The sequence below is a fragment of the Humulus lupulus genome, chromosome 1 (genome assembly GCF_963169125.1).
Source record: "Humulus lupulus chromosome 1, drHumLupu1.1, whole genome shotgun sequence".
Lineage (NCBI taxonomy): Eukaryota > Viridiplantae > Streptophyta > Magnoliopsida > Rosales > Cannabaceae > Humulus > Humulus lupulus.
Window position 1 is genome coordinate 299,007,956 of NC_084793.1, and position 21,875 is coordinate 299,029,830.

Genomic DNA, 21,875 nt, shown 5'->3' on the forward strand with positions numbered 1-21,875 from the left:
TCACGCATATAATGAGCCATGGAATTGTTGAACCACTTGTCATACGTTTGAATAGCTTTTCCAGTTTGTGCATCAAACTCTACTTTTAGATGGCTAACTTTTTTGGTGGGCAACTCCTTCTCGATATTGGCAACGTAATAAGCTCCCCTGCCCCTCTTGGAGCCACCACCAGTGTCATTACTTGGTTCGATCATTCTACATTAAAATATTCATTAATTAACTAATTCAAATTATGTATGTTTGTTGTTTTTTGTTATAAAATTAACATTTTATTACTTATGGTCTTTCCCAACCTACCCTATACCGACCTAGTGGATCCCTTGGAGATAGTAAGCAGTCATGTAATTTTCCCCATTTTTTCAAGATGTTTCTCAAACATCTTGAAAAAATGAGGAGTAGTACATGAATACACTGGCTATCCCCAAGGCATCCACTAGGTGCATGTCTATTGTTTTTTGTTATAAAATTAACATTTTATTACTTATGGTCTTTCCCAACCTACCTTATACCGACCTAGTGGATCCCTTGGAGATAGTAAGCAGTCATGTACTTCTCCACATTTTTTCAACATGTTTCTCAAACATCTTGAAAAAATAAGGAGCAGTACATGAATACATTGGCTATCCCCAAGGCATCCACTAAGTGCATGTCTATTACTTTTTTTTTATATATATATATATAAAATTAACATTTTATTACTTATTGTCTTTCCCAACCTACCCTATTCTGACCTAGTGGAGATAGTAAGCAATCATGTACTAATTCTCAATGTGCATTACGTCCAAGTTATCCCTCAGCAAGAATTCCTTCCAATAATCAAGCTCGAAAAATATGCTCTTCTTCAACCAATTAAGTTCAGTCGGAGCCCTTTTGCGTTTTACACCACCAAATTCTTTGTGTTTCCCTGGTTGTCTAATCTGCAAATTCTCTAATTGCTTCAACACATCATCACCGGAGTAATCTTTCGGTGGTGGCCTGAGTTCTTTGTTATCGTCGAATAGTGCTCATTTACTCCTCCATTCATGATCCATATCAAGAAACCTTCTATGGCCAATGTATGCAATTTTACTTCTAATCCCTACAGAGGGAGTTTCTTCATTGCATGTGGGGCACGCCTTGTACCCTTTTGTGCTCCACCCAGACATCATAGCATAAGCTGGGTAGTCGTTAATGGTCCATAAGATTGCTGCACGCATATTGAACAAGGTAATATTGTATGCATCTCGTGTCTCGACCCCATTCACCCATAACTCTTTCAACTCGTCAAGCAAAGGTCTCATATAGACATCAATATATTTTCCAGGTGAAGAAGGACTTGGAATTAGAATAGACAACATTAATGACTGTGGTTTCATGCACTTCCATGATGGAAATTTGTATGGGACAAGTATCACAGGATACATGTGGTAAGAGTTGCTCATGTTCCCAAAAGGATTGAAACCATATGTAGCCAACCCAAGCCTAACATTTCGAGGTTCGGCTGCGAAAGATGGGTACAACTCATCAAGGTGCTTCCATGCCTTACTGTCAGCGGGGTGCCTCATCACACCATCTTCCTTTGGCCTTTTGGAATAGTGCCATCTCATATCCTCTGCAGTATAACTCGAACTGTACAACCTTTTCAATCTCGGTGTCAACGGAAAGTACCGCATGACCTTATGAGCCACTTTCTTCCCGTTCCCACGATTATCTTGCCAGCGACACTCACCACAAACCAGACAGAATTCCAAATTCGCATTCTCCTTCCAAAACAGTGCACAGTCATGTTTGCAAGCATCGATGGACTCATATCCCAATCCAATACTCCGCAACTTTGCCTTTGCCTCATAGTTAGACTTAGGTAAAATTGTTCCGTCTGGCATAGCATCGACTAACAATTCCAACAAACCATCAAAGTAATGATTGTTGCACTTGTTAATAACTTTCAGAGGCATCAGCTTCACCAAGAAGTTCAACGCGAAATACTTTCGGCAACCCGGGTACAGTTCACTTGACATCTCCTTACATAAATTGTCATACTTGTCGCGATGTTGAACATCATCTTGGGGAAGATCATTATAGTTTCCAGCGAGAGCGTCATCTTCAGCGTAAAGATCCTCCAGGATATCCGCTATCTCATTTCTATCCTGATCTCGTACCACATCTGGTGGCGGCGGCATCGCCTCTCCATGGTAATGCCATACTTTGTACGACTGTATGATGCCTTTGTTGAATAAATGCATCGAAATTGCATTTATCGGCTGGAACTTAACATTCCTACATTTCTTGCACGGACAACAAACCAAACCCCGATCATTCACCTGATTTTTAGCGATCTCGAAGAAATCCTTAACACCATTTCTATACTCCAGAGACCAACGATTTCTCGCACTCATTCAGCTTCTGTCGCTCGCCATCTTCAAGCGAAATAATTCAGAAAATATTTATAATTGTCTGAAAATGAGGGAAATGATAGTCAAAATATTTCATGACTGTTTGTCTCCCTAATTATCACTAAGTGATAATAATATCCTATCTCTGGAAAAAATAATTATTTATATTTACCAAAGAAAATGTAGTTAATTATTAATTATTATAATTTTTTAAATCATTTACTTATTTATTACTTTTATTTTAAAATTAACTTGATTATACATTAATTTCATTTTGTAATTTTTTATTAAATTCTTCAATTTATATTTGATTATTTAGTTAATTAACAACAATTTTATTATATTTATATTTTACTTAATTATATTTTATTAAATCATTAATATTTTTAACTTTTTTCAATTACAAAACATCTAATATTAATGTTAAAATTAATTGTTAATTATTATGATTGGTAATTTTATTTTATTTAAATTAAAGTTAAAAATTAATTTTTAGATGTATTTTTTAATTATACTTAAACTTTTATTTAATTAATTATTAAACTTTTATTAATTTTACTAACCCTAACAGGATTTGGGTAGCATACCGACTATATTTCAAATTATCCCAAAAATTTTAAAACCTACAAATTAAACACATATATAACCAGAACATTCCTAGATCATACAAAACATATATATATATACTGTTACACCCAGATTTCGAGCCTTGAGAATTGTGATCTCGAAAGCTGGATTCGTCAGGTGTGAGCTCGCAATATCTAGAATACGTGTTCGCAACCTAGGTGCCGAATCTTCATAGTTGGTAGCAACCTCGAAGATGGGTGACCTCGAAGTCCTTATAAGCTCGAAAGACAGGCATCGGAAGGTGTCCATTCTCGAGTGACCTCTGATCAAGAGTTTCGAGCCTGACATGAGTATGAGCTCGAAACAATGTGGTCTTGGAGAAAATAATATAACTCGAAAGTTACTGAGAGACCTAGACGGGCATGATGCTGATTGCTGATTTCGAACAGCTTAGTGAGTCACTTGAAGAAACGCGGTCTACATTTATTGTTGTAACTTCCCTACAATAAAGGGATATTTATTAGTCAGTTATACGCCCCCTGGTCTTCAGGGGACGTTTCCTTGAGTTACAGGCTTTAAAGCCATTAAATTTATTAATATACAGGATAACTTCCTTGAACGTGTGGGATAGTATCTTGAGACTTCCTCTATAAATAGAGAAGTCGTGTACCTTTGTAGGGGACGGAAAATTTGTGATCTTGAGAGAAACTCTGGAGAATTCATCCTTGAAGAATTTCCAGAAATTTCCTAAGTTCTAATAACAAAGACTCGTGGACTAGGCAGAGTTAACTGCTGAACCACGTAAAGAACTCTTCTTTTTTCATTGTATTTTTCTGGCCATAATTCTTTATTGTTTACGTGCTCTACATTTTTAGTTGACGAAAAACAGGGTCAACAGTTTGGTGCTTTCATTGAGAGACTTAAGCAATGCGATCCCAAACAAGTTATGGCTGTAAACGATCAAAACATTCCTGAAGAAAACTATCCAAGACGCCCTGGGAAGCAGCCAATGGTAAATCCGGATACTGAAGAGAGAAGCGAGTCCTCTGATTCTTGGGGACCTCCAGCACCTCCAAGGGATGATGATATGTACTACAATCCTGAATGGTACGTCCCCATTATGGAACTTGAAAACCGACAGCTGAAAAAACAATTGGCTGAAGCTAATAAGCGGAATGAGGAGTTGGCTAGGTTAGCCGCAGAGGCTCAAGCGGCTTAGCCCCCACCTCCGTGTGAAAACCAAGCCCCTCCTCCGAGGGATGTGCATGTTCCTCCCCGCAGGCCTAGTGGACATCCTCGAAATAATGCCGCCATGAGGAGGCTAGAGCAACCTCCGGCACTAGCAGAGCAATCCGCTCCCTCGAGACCCCGTAGAAGTACCCGAGCTAGGGCTCCGGTTAACTCAATTGCGGAGGTACCAGCAGGAACTAGGAATAACCGAGCCCCTACAGAGGCTCGGACTCAAATCCCTGGTAACACGCAGAATGCAACCGACTCGTCTCAGGCAAACTCTGGACCGTCTATGCCTCAGAATGGGTGGCAGCCACCATCATCCATACATTTCCCGCCATCGCCAATAAGATACCCTTCACTGCCTCGCAGGAATGCTCAACCAGTTCGAGATGATGAGGAAAGACGTGTGGGAAGGAGGTAAGGGAACAGAGAAGCCTTCAGAGAGCGGAGAGGCGCCCAATCTACAAGAAGTCAAATGTCCTGGTCTCGCACTGCAGAGACGAGGCAGCATGAAAGAGATCCATCTCAAAATAATCATGCGACGAGTCTTACCAGTGACGACTCAGGAGATACTAGATCAGTTAGTATGTATGATCGAGGTCGAAAGAATACTGGGAACCACATGAATCGCTCTGACCTGCGGGAACACTTGAATCAGAATCGGGGTAATATTAACTCGTCAAACCCGGACCTAAGGGATTGCCTAAATGGGCGTAAAGATCCCCTGCGGAGGCGCGAGCTTGGAATTGTGATCAATGACAACCAATTTCAGGCAAGACCCCTCGCCGACCCGGTCCAGGAAAGAATTGATCAGCTGGAAAAGGCCTTCAGACTTTTGCAAAATGAGAAAGGTCGGGGGTGGCATGAGGATTTTGACGAGGAGCTCGAACCATTTGCTCCCCATATTTCCAATACTCCGTTTCCTCAAGGATTTCGGATCTCTCATGTCCCAACTTTTGAGGGAAAGTCTGACCCATACAGCCATCTGAGTACATTCAACACCATAATGAGAGCAAGTAACGTGGGATACGAGCTCAGATGCATGTTATTTCCAGCATCGCTTACGGGACCAGCCAAGGGCTGGTTCGAGAAATATAAAAGACATTCAATCACTTCTTGGGATTAGCTATCAAAGGACTTCAAGACGCAGTTTAGAGCCATGATGGGGGTTACACCTGAGGCATCAACTCTGACTAATGTTCGGCAGCAGCCAGGCGAGACATTAAAATGTTACCTTACGAGGTTTAACTTGGAAGTTGCCCGAGCTCGAAATGTGGATGACAGCAGTCATCTAATGGCTGTCTAGGCTGGAATAATTCCAGGAAGTGCTCTCTGGGACGATATGCAGAGAAAACCGGTGAGGTCCCTAACCGTGTTTAATAAACGAGCTCAGAGGTTTGTCAATGTAGAGGAGGCGAGGTCGACACTGAATATGACCTCCCAGCCCGTAACTACAACGATAAATGTAAAATCTGCCTCAACCTCGATGGACCCACCAGCCTCAAAGCCTACTGCGAAAAACCCTTCCAAGAGAAAGAAGAACGAAGGGAATAACCCCGAGGCCGAAGGGGGAAAGAAGAAGAAAGGGGAGAGATATTTCTCCGTGTACAAAGTGTACACCGAGCTCAACGAGTCTCGGGAGAATATATGCCTGGCTAATGAAAACCATGTCCCGTTCAGACGTCCAGACCCCATGAGAAATCAAAAGTCCAAGAGGGACTCCAGCAAATATTGTCGATTTCACAGAGACACCGGGCACACTACTGATGAGTGCCGACAGTTGAAAGACGAGATCGAAGGATTGATCTCGAGAGGCTATTTCAGACAATATGTCAAAAACCAGAATACTAATCAGGCGTCTACAAGCCAGAGGGAAGGTACGCCACAACCTGCACAAAACAACAATTCTCGAGCCAGGGAAGAAGATAGGCCCCCTCCAATTGATGGAGAAGACGTGATAACCATCTTGGGTGGGCCTCATCTCGTGGGCATCGGCAAAAATGCCCAAAAAAGATATGTGAACGAGCTAAAGACTGGGGATGGGTCTCCTTATGAACCCAAACCTAGAGCTCCAAAAAGCCAAAAGATTGAATCTTAACCAATAACCTTTACTGAGGACGACGCGTCCCATGTTCAGTTTCCTCACCATGACCCACTGGTCATCACTATCCAGCTTGCAAATAAGAGAGTTCACCGAGTTCTCATAGACAATGGGAGCTCAGTGAACATTCTCTATAAGGCCACCTTAGAGAAAATAGGATTCACTATTCGCGACCTGAAAGCATGTGCGACAACACTGTACGGTTTTTCAGGAGAAGGGACCGCTTGCATGGGGTCCATCGAACTCCCCGTAACCTTGGGAGACTACCCAGTCTCAACAACCAAGATGATGAAGTTCGTAGTAGTAGACTTACCTTCGGCCTACAACGTGCTGCTCGGAAGACCCGCCCTAGTAGGGCTAGGGGCAGTCTCATCTGTAAGGCATCTGGCCATTAAGTTCCCAACTCCTAGTGGCATCAGGACGTTGAAGGGAGACCAGTTGGCTGGAAGGGAATGTTATAGCATTTCCTTGAGAGGAAAGAAACAGACGAGCGCACATGCACTCGTCATTATTCAAAATAAAGATGGGACGATCTTGGAGATAGATGAAGAAATCGACCCAAGGGTGGAGGAGAAAGCTGACCTCGAACCTTTAGAAGAGCTCGAAGAAATCAAGCTCGAAGAGTCAGATCCTTCCAAAACGATAAAGGTTGGGAAACATCTCCAAGAGGAAACTAAATAGCAATTAATTTGCTTCTTGAAGAAAAACCCGGATGTCTTCGCGTGGTCACATTCGGACATGGTAGGAATAAGTCCGAGCATAGTGAGCCACATGCTAAATATCGATAAAAGCTTCCCACCGAAGCTACAAAAGTGAAGACAACTGGACGACGATAGAAAAAAGGCACTGAAAGAGGAAGTCGACAGGTTAAAAGCAAACCGATTCATTAGGGATGCTTTTTACCCCGATTGGGTGACTAATCCGGTACTGGTTTCGAAGCCCAATGGGATGTGGCGAACCTGCATTGATTATTCGGACCTCAACAAGGCTTGTCCAAAGGACTGCTTTCCCTTATCGAGGATTGACCAGCTCGTGGATGCCACGGCAGGGCATGGACTGATGTCATTCATGGATGCCTATTCTGGATATAACCAGATTGCCATGCATGCCTCTAACCAGGAACATACGAGCTTTACAACAGACAAAAGACTATATTGTTATAACGTCATGCCATTCAGGCTCAAAAATGCTGGGGCCACATACCAGCGGCTCGTGAACATGATGTTTTTAGAGCAAATATGGAACAACATGGAGGTTTATGTTGATGACATGTTAGTCAAGTCCCAACTTAACGATAACCATGTTGATGATCTCGAAGAATGCTTTACCGTGCTCCGGAAGTATAACATGAAGCTTAACCCTCAGAAATGCTCCTTTGGGGTATCATCAGGAAAATTCCTGGGTTTCATTGTAAACGCTTGTGGAATAGAAGCCAACCCAGACAAGATCCAGGCCCTGATCGACATGCCCTCACCTCGAAGACACAAAGGTGTCCAAAGTTTGACCGGTAGGATGGCGGCACTAAGTAGGTTTATCTCGAAATCTACAGACCGTTGTCTTCCGTTTTTCAACCTATTGAGGGGAGGCAAGAAATTTGAATGGACGGAAGAGTGCGAGCTGGCCTTCCAGGAGCTTAAAAAGCACCTCGCAGAACCCCCCATCTTATCAAAACCTATTACGGGAGAAGTGCTATATTTATATCTTGCCACTACCGAGCACGCAATAAGTGCAGTGCTCGTGTGAGAGGAAGAGAAGGTGCAGAGGCCCGTATAATTCATTCATATCAGTAAAAGATTAGTGGGGGCAGAGTCGAGATACCCCTTGATGGAAAAGCTAGCTCTCAGCTTAATTCATTCATCTCGAAAACTTTGACCCTACTTTCAGGTGCACCCCATCCATGTATTAACTGATCAACCACTGAGACAAGTCTTGTCTAAGCCAGAAGCTTCAGGTCGACTTCTTAAATGGGCGGTTGAACTCGAGCAATTCGAGATCACCTACCACCCAAGGACGACCATTAGGGCACAAGCCTTGGCAGACTTTATAGTGGAATGTACTGGCATGACCAACGATGAAGTTATAACCCCGGCCCACGAGCTGTGGAAACTTTACGTTGATGGGTCATCTAATGAAAATGGATTGGGGGCAGGGGTCATTTTGATCACTCCCGCAGGAAGCAAATTTCATTCTGCCTTAAGATTCGACTTCAACGAATCGAATAACGAGGCCGAGTACGAAGCTTTACTGGCGGGACTTCGTATAGCCAAAGAGCTCAAAGCTAAAGCCATACATTGCTACAATGACTCCCAGCTAGTGGTTAACCAAATTTTGGGAGAATACCAGGCTCATGGCACGAAAATGGCAGCTTACTTAGAAAAGGCAAAGTTAGCGTTGGAACATTTCGAGTTTTATACGATCGAACAGGTTCCCCGAGAGCAAAACTCGAATGCAGATGCCTTAGCTCGGCTCGCTACTTCCACCGAGAATGATGAGATCAATGTTGTGCCAATTGAACATCTCTCGGTGCCTAGTATTAACGAGCCAGAGCAGGAAGACGTATGTATGATTGATTCTGAGCCTACTTGGATGACTCCGATAGTCGTATATCTCGAGACCGGCATCCTTCCGAAAGATCGGAACCAGGCTTGAAATTTGATGTATCAAGTCCCCCGTTATACCATTTTAGATGGAAGGCTGTATAGAAGGGGATATCCCATGCCATTACTTCGGTGTGTGACTCCACCCGAAGCCAAGAAAATCATTGAAGAAATTCACGAAGGGTTCTGTGGAGACCATACTGGGGGGCATAGCCTGTCCAAGAAAATCATACGCCAAGGTTATTTCTGGCCTACCATCAAGTCGGATTCTTTCGAATACGTGAAGAAGTGTGATAAGTGCCAACGATTCGCCATGATTCCTCGAGCTCCACCATCCGAGCTGACCATGATGACTTCCCCATGGCCATTTGCAGTATGGGGAATCGACCTCATAGGCTCTCTCCCAAGTGGCAAGGGCGGAGTGAAATATGTTGTAGTTACCGTAGACTACTTCACGAAGTGGACAGAAGCTGAACCGTTAGCAACTATAACCTCCAAAAAAGTCCTTGACTTTGTGGTAAAGAACATCATATGTCAATATGGGATGCCGAGGAAAATTGTATATGACAATGGAATCCAGTTCGATGGCGACTTGTTCACCAACTTTTGCGAAAAAAATGGGATAATAAAGAGTTTTTCGTCAGTAGCTCATCCCCAAGCGAATGGCCAGGTCAAAGCTGTAAACAAAACTCTCAAGAGTTCGCTGAAGAAAAAGTTGGATGAAGCAAAAGGGCGATAGCCCGAAGAATTTCCCCAAGTCCTATGGGGATATAGGACTACAACCTGAACATCAACAGGACATACCCCGTTCTCCCTGGCGTACGGTTGCGAGGCTATGTTGCCAGTTGAGGTCGAAATTCCTACGATTCGAACCCACACTTATGACCAAGACTCGAACCACACTCAGCTCGAAGAAACCTTAGACCTGATCGAAGAAAGAAGAAACGAAGCTCAACTAAGAAACGCTGCATACCAACAGCGAGCTACCAGGTACTTCAACAAGAGAGTTCGAGATCGAAAATTCGGTGTGGGAGATTTGGTGCTAAGGCGTGTATTTTTGGCAATGCGAGATCCAGCAGCTGGCGTGCTCGGGCCAAATTGGGTAGGACCCTACCAGATAGAGTCAGTCATCCGACCCGGTGTCTACAAGTTAGCGAGATTGGATGGGAGCCTAGTACCGCGAGCATGGAATGGCGAACACCTAAGACCTTACTATTAATAGTGTAGGAAGGATGTTGCCTGTAACCATGCTTGTTTATTTGTACTGTTTTGCCTACTTTTGGATTTTATCAAATAAAGATTTATTTCGTCTAATATGGTTTATTTTTGCAATCTCTCTTAATCTAATAACCTATGGTCACATTCATAGGATATTAAGGGGCATCATTGGTATATATAAATACCACCAGCTTGAAAAATAAAGTTACATATACGAAATACATGCAAGTGTTTGGATATAACCAAATGCACGAGCTAAGATAATTTGGATATAACCGAATTATCAAAAACATACAAGTGTTTGGATGTAACCAAATGCGCGAGCTTGGATAGTTTGGACATAACCAAATTATCAAAAGATAAAAATGTTTGGATGTAACCAAATATGTGAACTAGATTAAAAATATAAGTGTATGGATTACAAACCAAACACGGCCTTAATAGGTTTGGAACAAACCAGCTAAAACTAATCGACGATAAGTTGGAACATAAACCCACTTCGAGGTAAGTCGAGATCGAGGCTGGAGTATCTTATAAAACAAATAGTTTCGAACTCATAACCTCGGAAAGATAACCGAGGACGAGAAAAAGTAACTAAAAAGTAAGATACAACTAAACCGTTTGCATTACACACCATACAAGTACTTTCGGGTGCATGGTTAAAGTAATATATGACCTTGACAAATAACGAGATCGAAAGCGGATAATTCGAACAAACTGTGCATGAATGCATTGAGCCTCGAGCCTAAATCCAAACTATGTTTGTGCGAATAAACAAGCATATACGATTCTTTAATATAAAAGGGAAATTTGACTTTTTATGCTTAATATGGGGTTGTAATTCAAAAAAATGCTAGGCATTTTTATCATTACAAAATAATGCCAATTTATTTTATGATACCCAAAATACCCTCATTTGTCTCTTTAGTTTCCCTTTCTCTCTTTCTCTCGAACTCTACAGAAACCCTCTCTCTCTCTCTCTTTCGGACGGTACCAGTCGATCCTCCGCTCCCCACCGACGTCTTTCGCGACAACCGCTGACTGTCCGAGACCACCCACCGAGATCGCACGACAACCGTTGATCCCCCAAGACCCGCACTGCATCGATTCCCCCGAGAACTGAACCCAACTCTGAGTCCTCCCCGAGACCTCCCTCCTCCGCCTCCGTCCTCCCTGACCCACTAAGGTCGATCTCCCTATTGTATTCAGATTTGCATACTCGATTGTATATATATGTTTATATGTATATATTATTTTTGAATTTTTTGTGTGAATGTTGTGACTTTTTTCGTTTATTGCATAGTTTAAGAATTGTTTTGAGCATATTGATATGCTTTGTTTGAGTATTTTGGAATGGGTACGTTGAAAGACAACTGTGAGTTTTTGCTTGGTTTTTTTTATGTTGCTCGATGGTTCGATGGGGGGTTCGATGAGCATCGATGGGTAGGAATTTAGAGGGTTCGATGCATACTTGATGGGTACTCGATAGGGGTTCGATGAATACTCGATTGGGTTCGATAGGTTAGGTCATTTGGGGTTTAAGGTTTGTGCTTCTGTGATTTGATACATGCTCGATCATGGTTCGATGCATGCTCGATGGGGGTTCGATGCATGCTCGATGGAGTGGTTTTTATGTTGGGTTCGACGGTGGTTCGATGCAGGCTATAGGGTTGTTCGATAGTGGTTCGATGGGTGTTCGGTGGGTACTTGATTGTGGTTCAATGGGTGTTCGATGCATGCTCAATGGTTATTCGATGCATGCTCGATTGGGAACCCATAGGGTAGGCCCATTATGGGTTCCAGGTTTAAACCTAAGAAATTAGATGCATGCTCGATGGGGGTTCGATGCATGCTCGATGGATTGGGTGTTTTGTTGGGTTTGATGGTGGTTCGATGGGTGTTCGGTGGGTACTCGATAGGGGTTCGATGGTTGCATGTATGTTTATTGATGGATTTCTCACGCGACTTTGTTTAACTGTATTATTTTTATCTTTATTTTTTGTAGATGCTGAGGTTTCTTTTACCCTTGACAGATCACTTTCCTGGACGAGTCACATATAGGGGCAATGGTTACTTTAAAACAATCAAGGACAAGTTTGAGGAGCTCGAGTTGATAGAAAGGGTGAAGGAATCCCTTTTCGAACAATTTTTCATGGATGAGAAGTTAGACTTCTCTGCATCTCTCATACATCAATTAATGTTGCGCAAGATCCAGTGCATCAAAGAGGATGAGTTGCATTTACATTTGGGATCTAGACCCTGTAGATTTGGTAGAGGTGAGTTTGCTTTGGTTACGGGGTTGAGCTTCAGTTCAGGGCCATCTAAGACTGATTTGAAGAAACACTTGACTAGTGACCGCTTAATCAAGGAGTACTTTAATGATGAAGAAACAGTGAAGATAATGCATTTGGAGGCTGCTTTAAAAAACTGCACTGTAGTTGAAGATGCCTACAAGTTGGGCCTATGTTTCTTTGTTGAGGGGGTTTTACTTGCACGAGAGGGCAAGTTAAATGTCTAGATAGATTCGCTAAAGATGGTGGAGGACACTGAGTACTTCTTTACCTACCCATGGGGGAAGGTGTCTTTTAACAAGCTTATGGATTCATGTAAAAAAGACATGCATCATCAGAAGAGGAACTATGAGAAGAAGAAGGAAGTTAAGGGGAAACAGAAAGAAGCAAAATACAGTGTTGACCGCGTTTTTGGCCAACGACGCGAGAACGTCAAAAAAAATGAAACCTTCAAGAGAAATAAAATGACATAGACGGGTTTGAAAAGAAAATAAATAACACGCGCAATTTTTATAGTGGTTCAGCCCCAATATGTTGGTAATAGCCTAATCCACTTAGAGTTGTGATTATAGATCTGTACTCAAGATCAGATGAACTGAGCCAACTGAGTTTCTTCAGTACAGATTACAAGAATACAAGAATTCTTTCAGATACAAGTACTTTCTCTCTCTAGAAAACTCAGACCCAAAATTTCCCAAAAGTCCCCTTCTGATCCCATAAGCCATGTATTTATAGGCTTAGGATCATACATTGATATCCCCTAGGATCGGGATATTTTATTATTCGTATTATATTTAAAGTACAAAAAACATTTAAAATGTAACAGAACCCCCAATTCGTGGGAAGAATGAGAGATTCCCGCGTATGCCAAGATCGATTCTTGTTGAAGCCGTTTCTGGGAATCTTGACGTAGTCTGTTCTACCTGGTTGATGAATATCACCCTCTGGTCAGCCATACCTCTACTGACCAGTTACGCACTTGGCTGGTAGGACACGCATTTCTCTCGTCTAACATGGCACTCTGGTCTACCATGCCATGTATCTCGTCTAACATGGCACTCTGGTCTAGCATGCCATATCTCTGGTCTAACATGGCACACTGGTCTAGCATGACATTTCTGGGCAGCAATGTCACTCCTGGGCAGTAATGTCACTATTGGTCGGACAAGGTCATGCCTGGTCGGTCATGACACTTCTCAAGCCAGTCAAAATTTTATCACAACTCTGAGGAGTCAATGTATTTATTGACTTATTAATGTGTCTTTTACGGACCATGTACTGCCACTTGTCACCTCTATTTCCACATCATCAATCTCCATTTTTTGGGGATAACATACAGTTTGTATGGTTATGTCCATGCATTGCAGTATTGGGCATACGAAGCCATCCAGCAGTTTGCACGAGAGTATGGTATTAACTATGGAAACTAGTTTCCGAGGATGCTGATTTGGTCGAGCAATAAGGAGCGTCCTATTTCAAAGGCCGACCTTGCACCGATGTTCAAGAAGAGGAGTGTAAGTTTTGCTATATTATGTCAAAATAGAGTATTCTTTGGTGGTTTCAAACTAACTTAATGATTTGTATTTGATGCAGTTGATTGTGTTGTCCATGTTGAAGCCCCAGCCTTCGGAGATAGATTATTATAGCGCTCTGACGGAGGGTGATGCTCCCTTGTATCCCGGGTTGGGCCAAGAAGAAGAGGTAGAAACTCCCACTGATTTTGAGAAGGTGGCGGAGATAGCTGCTGAGGTTGCGAAGGCAGCCAATATTTTTGTTGATGGCCCTGATGATGAGGATACCCCAGTCCCCATCGGCCCCACACCCTCACCCCCAGCCCCATCGGTACACCCCAGTCTTGATCAACTGATTTACGAGAGGTGTTGGAGAGGTTGGAGCGAGTTGAGAGTCGTCAGGAGACCATCCTAAAGAACCAGGCGGTCATCATGGATGCTGTCAATAAGATCTTGACATTCGTACAAGATCTTCCAAATGATTCTTATTCTGACTTACTTGACCTCCCAGATGATTTTTTCTCACATGACATAGGCACTCCTCCCCTGATAGTACTCACAACAAATCCTGAGACCCCAGGTGTTGCTATTATAGAACTTGGGGATGTTGCTGATGTAGAGTTTGAATTGGCCAAGAGGAAAAGACGCAAACCTAAGAAATTTGAAGACTACACCGACCCAATCAGAAAGAAAGCTCATTTGGATGCGATTGATGACGTGCCATTAGTCCTCGACTCTCTAAAGAGCCACTTGCTACACATTACAGGACGGTCGACAAGTGGTTGCTTGGAGATATTCCGAACAAGATGAAGAGGGATGTCCAAACTGGTGTGTATGGTCCGAGTTGGTTTCTGACGATGAAGACACCACAGTTTTAGATCGATGATGGGGTAAGTACTTTTATTAATTTTATTAATATTTGTTATCTGGTATAAACAGTGCGTTCAATAGGGGTTTCGATAGGCATATGGTTTGGGTTCATGGGTTCGATTGGGGTTCGATAGGGGTTCGATAGTGGTTCGATAGGGGTTTCGATTATGGTTCGATGGGGGTTCGATAGGCAGATGGTTTGGGTTCATGGGTTCGATTGGAGTTCGATAGGGGTTCGATAGTGGTTCGATAGGGCTTTCGATAGTGGTTCGATGGGGGTTCGATAGGCGGATGGTTTGGGTTCATGGGGTTCGATAGGCAGGTAGTTTAGGTTCATGGGGTTCGATAAGGGTTCGATGGCAGGTGGTTTAATAGGCAAGTGGTTTGGGTTCGTGGGGTTCGATTGGGGTTCGATGGGGGTTCGATAGGCAGGTGGTTTGGGTTTGATTGGGGTTCGATAGGCAAGTGGTTTGGGTTCGATTGGGGTTCGATGGGGGTTCGATATGTGGGTGGTTTGGGGTTCGATGGGGGTTTCATGGGGTTCAATAGCGGTTTGATGGGGGTTTATAGGGGTTTCGATAGGCTGATTAATTGCTTTCCTAACATTTTTGCAGCATATTGATGCGGCCAAGCATATGCTACGTAGGCGTCGACAGTTCTATCTCGGGGCGTATCGGCAAGATGCTGTTGTGATGAATATTATGTTCTCACAAGTGGTACCGGCCCGTTATGATGCATATCAGAATGCCAAGGAAGCGGATAAGAAAAGGTTTTTGTGGGATTCAGATGTGATATCAATGATTATGGGAATTGACAATCAATTTCTGGCATCGTGGAAGGGAGTAGACACTGTATATTGGTGCCATAACTACCTTCAAGCGCATTGGTTTGCAGTTGAAGCCTCCATTTCTACTTGGACTCTGAATGTTTATGATTCGGACGTGACAGTGATAAGTGATAAGTGATAAACAACTGCAATCGTTTATGAAGTTATGGTCTACTTTGTTCCCATCGTTGTTATTGCAGTCACAACTTTTCAAGGACAACCCTCGGTTGACGATTCCACCTGGAGCTAAAAGATGCAAAGAGTTCAATGTGCACCACATGCCAGTTGATTCAGTACCCTAAACCAAAGTCAGGTAATCAAAATTCTAGTTTTTATTCAAGTTTTTTAAATTAAATTCTATGTTGATTTTGTTACTAATGCAAAATATGTTTCGTTCACAGTGGAGATTGTGGTGTGTACGCCATCAAGCACATCGAACACTTATTGGGTAGGCTACCACTTCACACGATCTGCGATGACAACATGGAGTTGTTCAGAAACAAATGAACAGTTGACTTATGGTATCAGAATGTTAGACATTGAACATTCTCTTCTTGTTATATTTATTTGCTTAAAATCTAGATTATTAAGAATTTTTTTTGAGTCGAACATCTTTTTATTAATGACCAAAATTCATTAACGACAATAAAAAAAGAAAACGACAATAAAAAAAGAAAACGAAAAATAACCTTCAACTTCAAGTTTAAATAAAATACAACAAAAAATAAACTCAAAGTCAAGCTTTGCATGAGGACTTGTTGTGGCCACGACCACCACATCTACTACACTTACGCATTGTAACTGGTTTTTCCCCGCCAGATGGCCAACAGTTTATCCTTGGTCTTCCTAGCTTTGGCTTTTTTGGCCGACCAACTTGTTGTTTCTCTATGGGTACACCAATTACCATATTCTTAATGTCATCTGGAAGTATCCAGTCATCCTCGTTCCCAGTTGGGTAAATGGTTTCTTTGTACGAATTCCTCCATGACTCAATGGTGTAAAACGGTGAACACAAAGAGTAAAGGTTCACTCCACGCTCTATAGCAGCTGCAGCTGCATGGGGACAAGGTGTGCCTATGAGCTGGAATAACCCACATGAGCATGATTTCGTCATCAAATTCACCTCAGCATCGCTGTCTGCACCAATTACATGAAACTCGAATTGACCAAGGGCATAGACATTCATGAACCTTCCTTTGTCAGCATTGTTCAATACATCTGCCTCCATCAGGGTGGATAATTTGGTGGTAGTCTTCTTTGTCACACTACGTCGTTCAGAAAACCAAGATTGTAGTGTTAACCGAATGAATTCTAAAAAAATTGTAACTAGAAAGGTTCTTGCATCCTTGGTCTTGTTGTTGAAGCTTTCAGCGTAGTTGCTTGTCATTATATTGTATCGTTTTCCAGGAAAGAAAGGACAAGACCACTTATCGAAACCAATTCCCTCCAAATAGGCAGCTATAGGAGGATCCATTCGCTTAATATTTTCAAAATGCTTTAGAAATTTGGTCTTCTTCCATGCATAGGCTGCTGCCCACATCTCACTGTGACAGTGATCAGTCTTGAACTTGGCTTTCACATTCATACTGATGTGATGGTAGCATGCGCCGTGGTAGGCATCAGGAAAGATAGCCTCTAGAGCATGAATAATACTCGCATGCCTATCTGACACGAAAGCCAAGTCATCAACGTCCCCAATGGCTTCCTTCAACTTCGTCATGAAATATTTCCACGAGTTGTGGTTCTCACTATCCACCAACCCGAACGCAATTGGATATAAATGACTATTCGCATCCAAAGCAACGACACATAGCATGTGGCCACCGTACTTATTCTTCAAGAACGTGCCATCCACACATATCACAGGACGACAAAATCTGAATCCCCTCCTACAAACTCCAAGGGCAAAGAAGCAATATAGGAAACGACCATCTTCAGTGACAAAATCAATAATTGTACCTGGATTCTTTTGCTGCAACATGTGCAAGTAGGATGGCAACTTGCAATACGAATCCTCATATGTCCCCCTAACATATGTAAGTGCCTTCTCTCTACATCTCCATGCCTTTTCATAACTCATATCAATACCAAAAATTTTCTTCATATCCTCCTTTATGTTGTTTTCCATGTAACTGGCCCCATCAACTGCGTATTTGTTCTTTATGAGGTGTCCAATGACCCACGGTGCAGCTTGACGATGACCTTTTTGTCGCACTTCTAGTGAGCATGTGTGTACGCTCTTGTATACCGTGATCTCAAACATGGGGGACATTGGTTGTTTTTTCCCTCTCAGTCTCCAACAACAGTCAGGATCTTTGCATGTGATATACCACATGTCAATACCCAAATTTTTCACCATATACTTAAAGTTATTCTTCATTGCAAATAGAGCAGCTTTGGTTTTTAAATCAATCTTGTCCTCAAAAGTCTTCCCAACATATATTTCTCCCATTGGTCCACCAGATGATGAGGAATGGGTTTTAGCAGATGCCTCAATATCTTCTTTTGTAAACATTGGGGCACTCCATCTGGTGTGATCTTCTCTTGATACAATTGTCTCCCTCCACCCAGTGTTATCTTCTATCCTAGTAGGTTGATTACTTCTTTGAGCAGGTGCTCGACATCCTTGAGTTGGGAGGTGTGCCTGTGCAAGAGGCAGTCCTGACTCTTCTTCTACTTGTTGGGCTTGGGAAATGTCTAACTCCTCATTTGAAACATCTGCACTATAATACGAGTCATCCTCGGAACCATCATCATTATGTTCAAAGCAATTACCAACTGGATCATCATTCACATAGGGATCGTACTCATATGCCTCAAGCACACCTGTCGGACCTCCTTGTGGTATATCAAGCTGAATAGTAGCCATCGAATCAGTAACTGGAACAAAAGTGCCCACCTCGCTAAGATGCTTGTAACTGCTACCTGCAGGAGATGGATCGACACTGGTCGTGTCTTTTTTGTTCACACTAGAAGAAGGATCTGATATGACATTCTTCTTAACTGGAGTCACACATAAGACTACCCGTTCTTTCAAGCTTATTCCTAAGAATACACGAACTTGACGATCATTCTTCAATTGAACCGATGCAAATGGTTGGTCGCCGCATACGTATGGCACCTCGAGTTTCAATTCATACACCCCTCTATCCACCTGAAATGTCTCGTGCAGTATGTCAAGTAGTTGCAAGTAAGTGACATCATTCTCTACTGGTATCACTTCACCTTCAGCATCCTTAAAATACCATTTCCTACCATGCATTTCCCAAACACCGTTGTAAGAAACAAATACGTAAACAGTAGAACCTGAAATAAAAAAACACAAATACAGTTAGCTGAAAAACAGATGGTAGGAAATGGTATTTTAACGATGCTGAAAAACATGGCCATCGAGCCTCCATCGAGCATGCAAGAAATAGGGAGAATGCACATTACCATCGAGCTTGCATTGAGTAGGTATCGAATAGCCATCGAGCACAACATGCAACGTAAAAAATGATGTGCCATCGAGCAGGCATCGAGCATCCATCGAGCATGAATGAAATAGTGAGAATGCACATTACCATCGAGTAGGTATCGAGTAACCATCGAGCACAACATGCAACGTAAAAAATGATATGCCATCGAGCTTGGATCAAGCAGGCATCGAGCATGCATGAAATAGTGAGAATGCACATTACCATCAAGTACCCATCGAGTAGGTATCAAGTACCCATCGAGCAGAACATGCAACCCTAAAATTGATGTGCCATCGAGCCTGCATCGAGCAGGCATCGAGCATCCATCGAGCATGCATGAAATAGTGAGAATGCACATTACCATCGAGTAGGTATCGAGTACCCATCGAGCAGAACATGCAACCCTAAAATTGATGTGCCATCGAGCCTGCATCGAGCAGGCATCGAGCATCCATCGAGCATGCATGAAATAGTGAGAATGCACATTACCATCGAGTAGGTATCGAGTACCCATCGAGCAGAACATGCAACCCTAAAATTGATGTGCCATCGAGCCTGCATTGAGCAGGCATCGAGCACCCATCAAGCACAACACAAACCCAGAAAATTCCTAGAAAACGCAGATCGACAAAAAACCAGAAAAAACCCCAAAAAATGTACAAATATTGCTCAGATCTATTCGAAATGCTCAAAAAGTTTAAAGGAAACATCACTAATCCAAGTATTTAAGAAAAAATTTCTTACCCATTAAATTTTTCTCCAAGATTTCTCAACCCTTACTTTGGTCTTGATCCCCTCTACAAATGGCTTTCTTAGTGGCGGTCCCTTGCTCGATGGGGTTTTACCGTGGTGCTCTTAGTGGTGGTGTGAGGTGAGGTGAGGTGAGTGAAAGTGAGGAAGAAACAAGAAGAAAGAAGAGAGGAGGAAGGAAGAGAGGAGGAGGGAAGAGAGGAGATAATTATTTTTAGGGGTTTTTTGGGTATCCAAAAATGAATTGGCATTATTTTGTAATGATAAAAATGCCTAGCATATTTTTGAATTGCAACCCCATATTAAGCATAAAAAGTCAAATTTCCCATATAAAAGGTGCAAAATATTTCAAACTAAGAAATGTAAAGCATATATATTAAAAGAAAGCCAAAAAGAAAAAAGAAATTGTATCAGCCCTACGGGCATAAATTAAAACAATTACAAAAATAAAGGGACGCAACCCCGAGGTGAGATTCAAGAAGGAGCAGTCTCCTTAGCCTTCTCAGCACCAGCAGCACTAGACTCTCCAGGAAGAATAGCATGACTATCCTTCTGAGCAGTCTCTTGAGCAGCCTCCTAAGCAGCCTCCTCTGCCTCAAGCCGAGCATTCCACTTATCTACGAGCTTCGCCTCAAGAGGACCTAGGAAGCTGGTATCAAGGTCGTCATTGTTGGCCCATATTCTGTACATAGCTAGATCAACCGCCTGGTCCTTCTTCTCTTTGTACTCGGCAAGGAGGTGAGCCTTTTCACTCTTAATTATATCAAAAGTGGGGGCCTTGTCTTCTTCGAGCTTGGCATTAACCTCCTTGAGCCGAGCGTTCTCCTTCTCAAGCTCCACGAGCCTAGCGTTCTGCTTCTCAAGCTCAGATGTCTTGGCCTTAAGCTCCTCGGTTCCTGCCTCAAAATTTTCCTTTGTTGCCTTTAGTTCATAACTCAGTTTGAGCTGAAGATCCTTTGCCTCCTGAGCATAGGATTTGCTCGAATGGATCTCGTTATTCAAATTATAGTTGAGCTGAGCAGAGACAGCAAGAGCCTGACATACAAAGAAATCAACATTAGCATACGGACCGTCTATAAATATAGCTAATAGTGAGAAAAGAAAAGTTACCGTGGCAGTAAGCTCGACACTCTTCTCGTAGAGTGTGTTGCAGTCTCGGGCGTCGTTCAAAAATTGCCAGTGAGTAGCATCAAAATTGCTAAAGCTTTGGCCCACTCGGGACAAGATGTCCGAGCCCAGCGTAGCCCCATGGGACCCAGCAGCATTGTCAACTACATACTCCTCAACGTGAGTAGAAACCGACAACTTGTGGGTTAGGGAAGCAGAAGGTTTTTTAGGAGGTGGACCGAGCGTCGAGTGAACCAGGACGGGAGGTTGGGGCTCGACCATAGCGAATGCCCCGACCTGTGGAGTCGGCCCCACAGCAGAGCTCGTGGCAGGCGGAGCTGGTGGAGGAGGTGTCTTTTCAGTCCTCTTAAGGACCTTGGCAGGCTGGTCAGTCTTTCGCAACCCCCTGAGGCGCTTACTCCTTTTGGCACCGCCACTCTCGAGAATATTGTCAAGATCGGAGTCCATCTCACCTACACAGTCACACCACAATATGAGTTATCAAAAAATAAAAAATATATAAAGTAACTCAGCATCATGCAGATATACAAAGTGATGAAAAGGCGAGTGGAGAGAAACCTAACTTGAACTCCCCTCCGAGCTTGAGCTCGGAGACCATGAAATTCCCCCATCTTCAGAAGAGGTGGGGGGAGTACCTTCCCTATAGGTGGATGTCAACCTCGAAAAGTCCCTATAGTCGTTGGTCCCATATTGGACGACTATTCCGTCCCATACCTCGTTCAGGCTATACATAGTGTCGTATTTCCCGAGCCAGCTATCGAACCTATGAACCCGTTCATCTACCCAAGTCCATATATAAAAATGGTCCCTATCGTCCTCGCACAATACTAACCTATCGGGTTTGTGTTTTAATAGGATGGGGGACCACATTTTCAAGCTTAGGATGACTGTACCTTGATCATCTGAGCCCGAGCTCGAGGCTTCATCGTTAGCCTCGTTCCCTGATTGTGGGC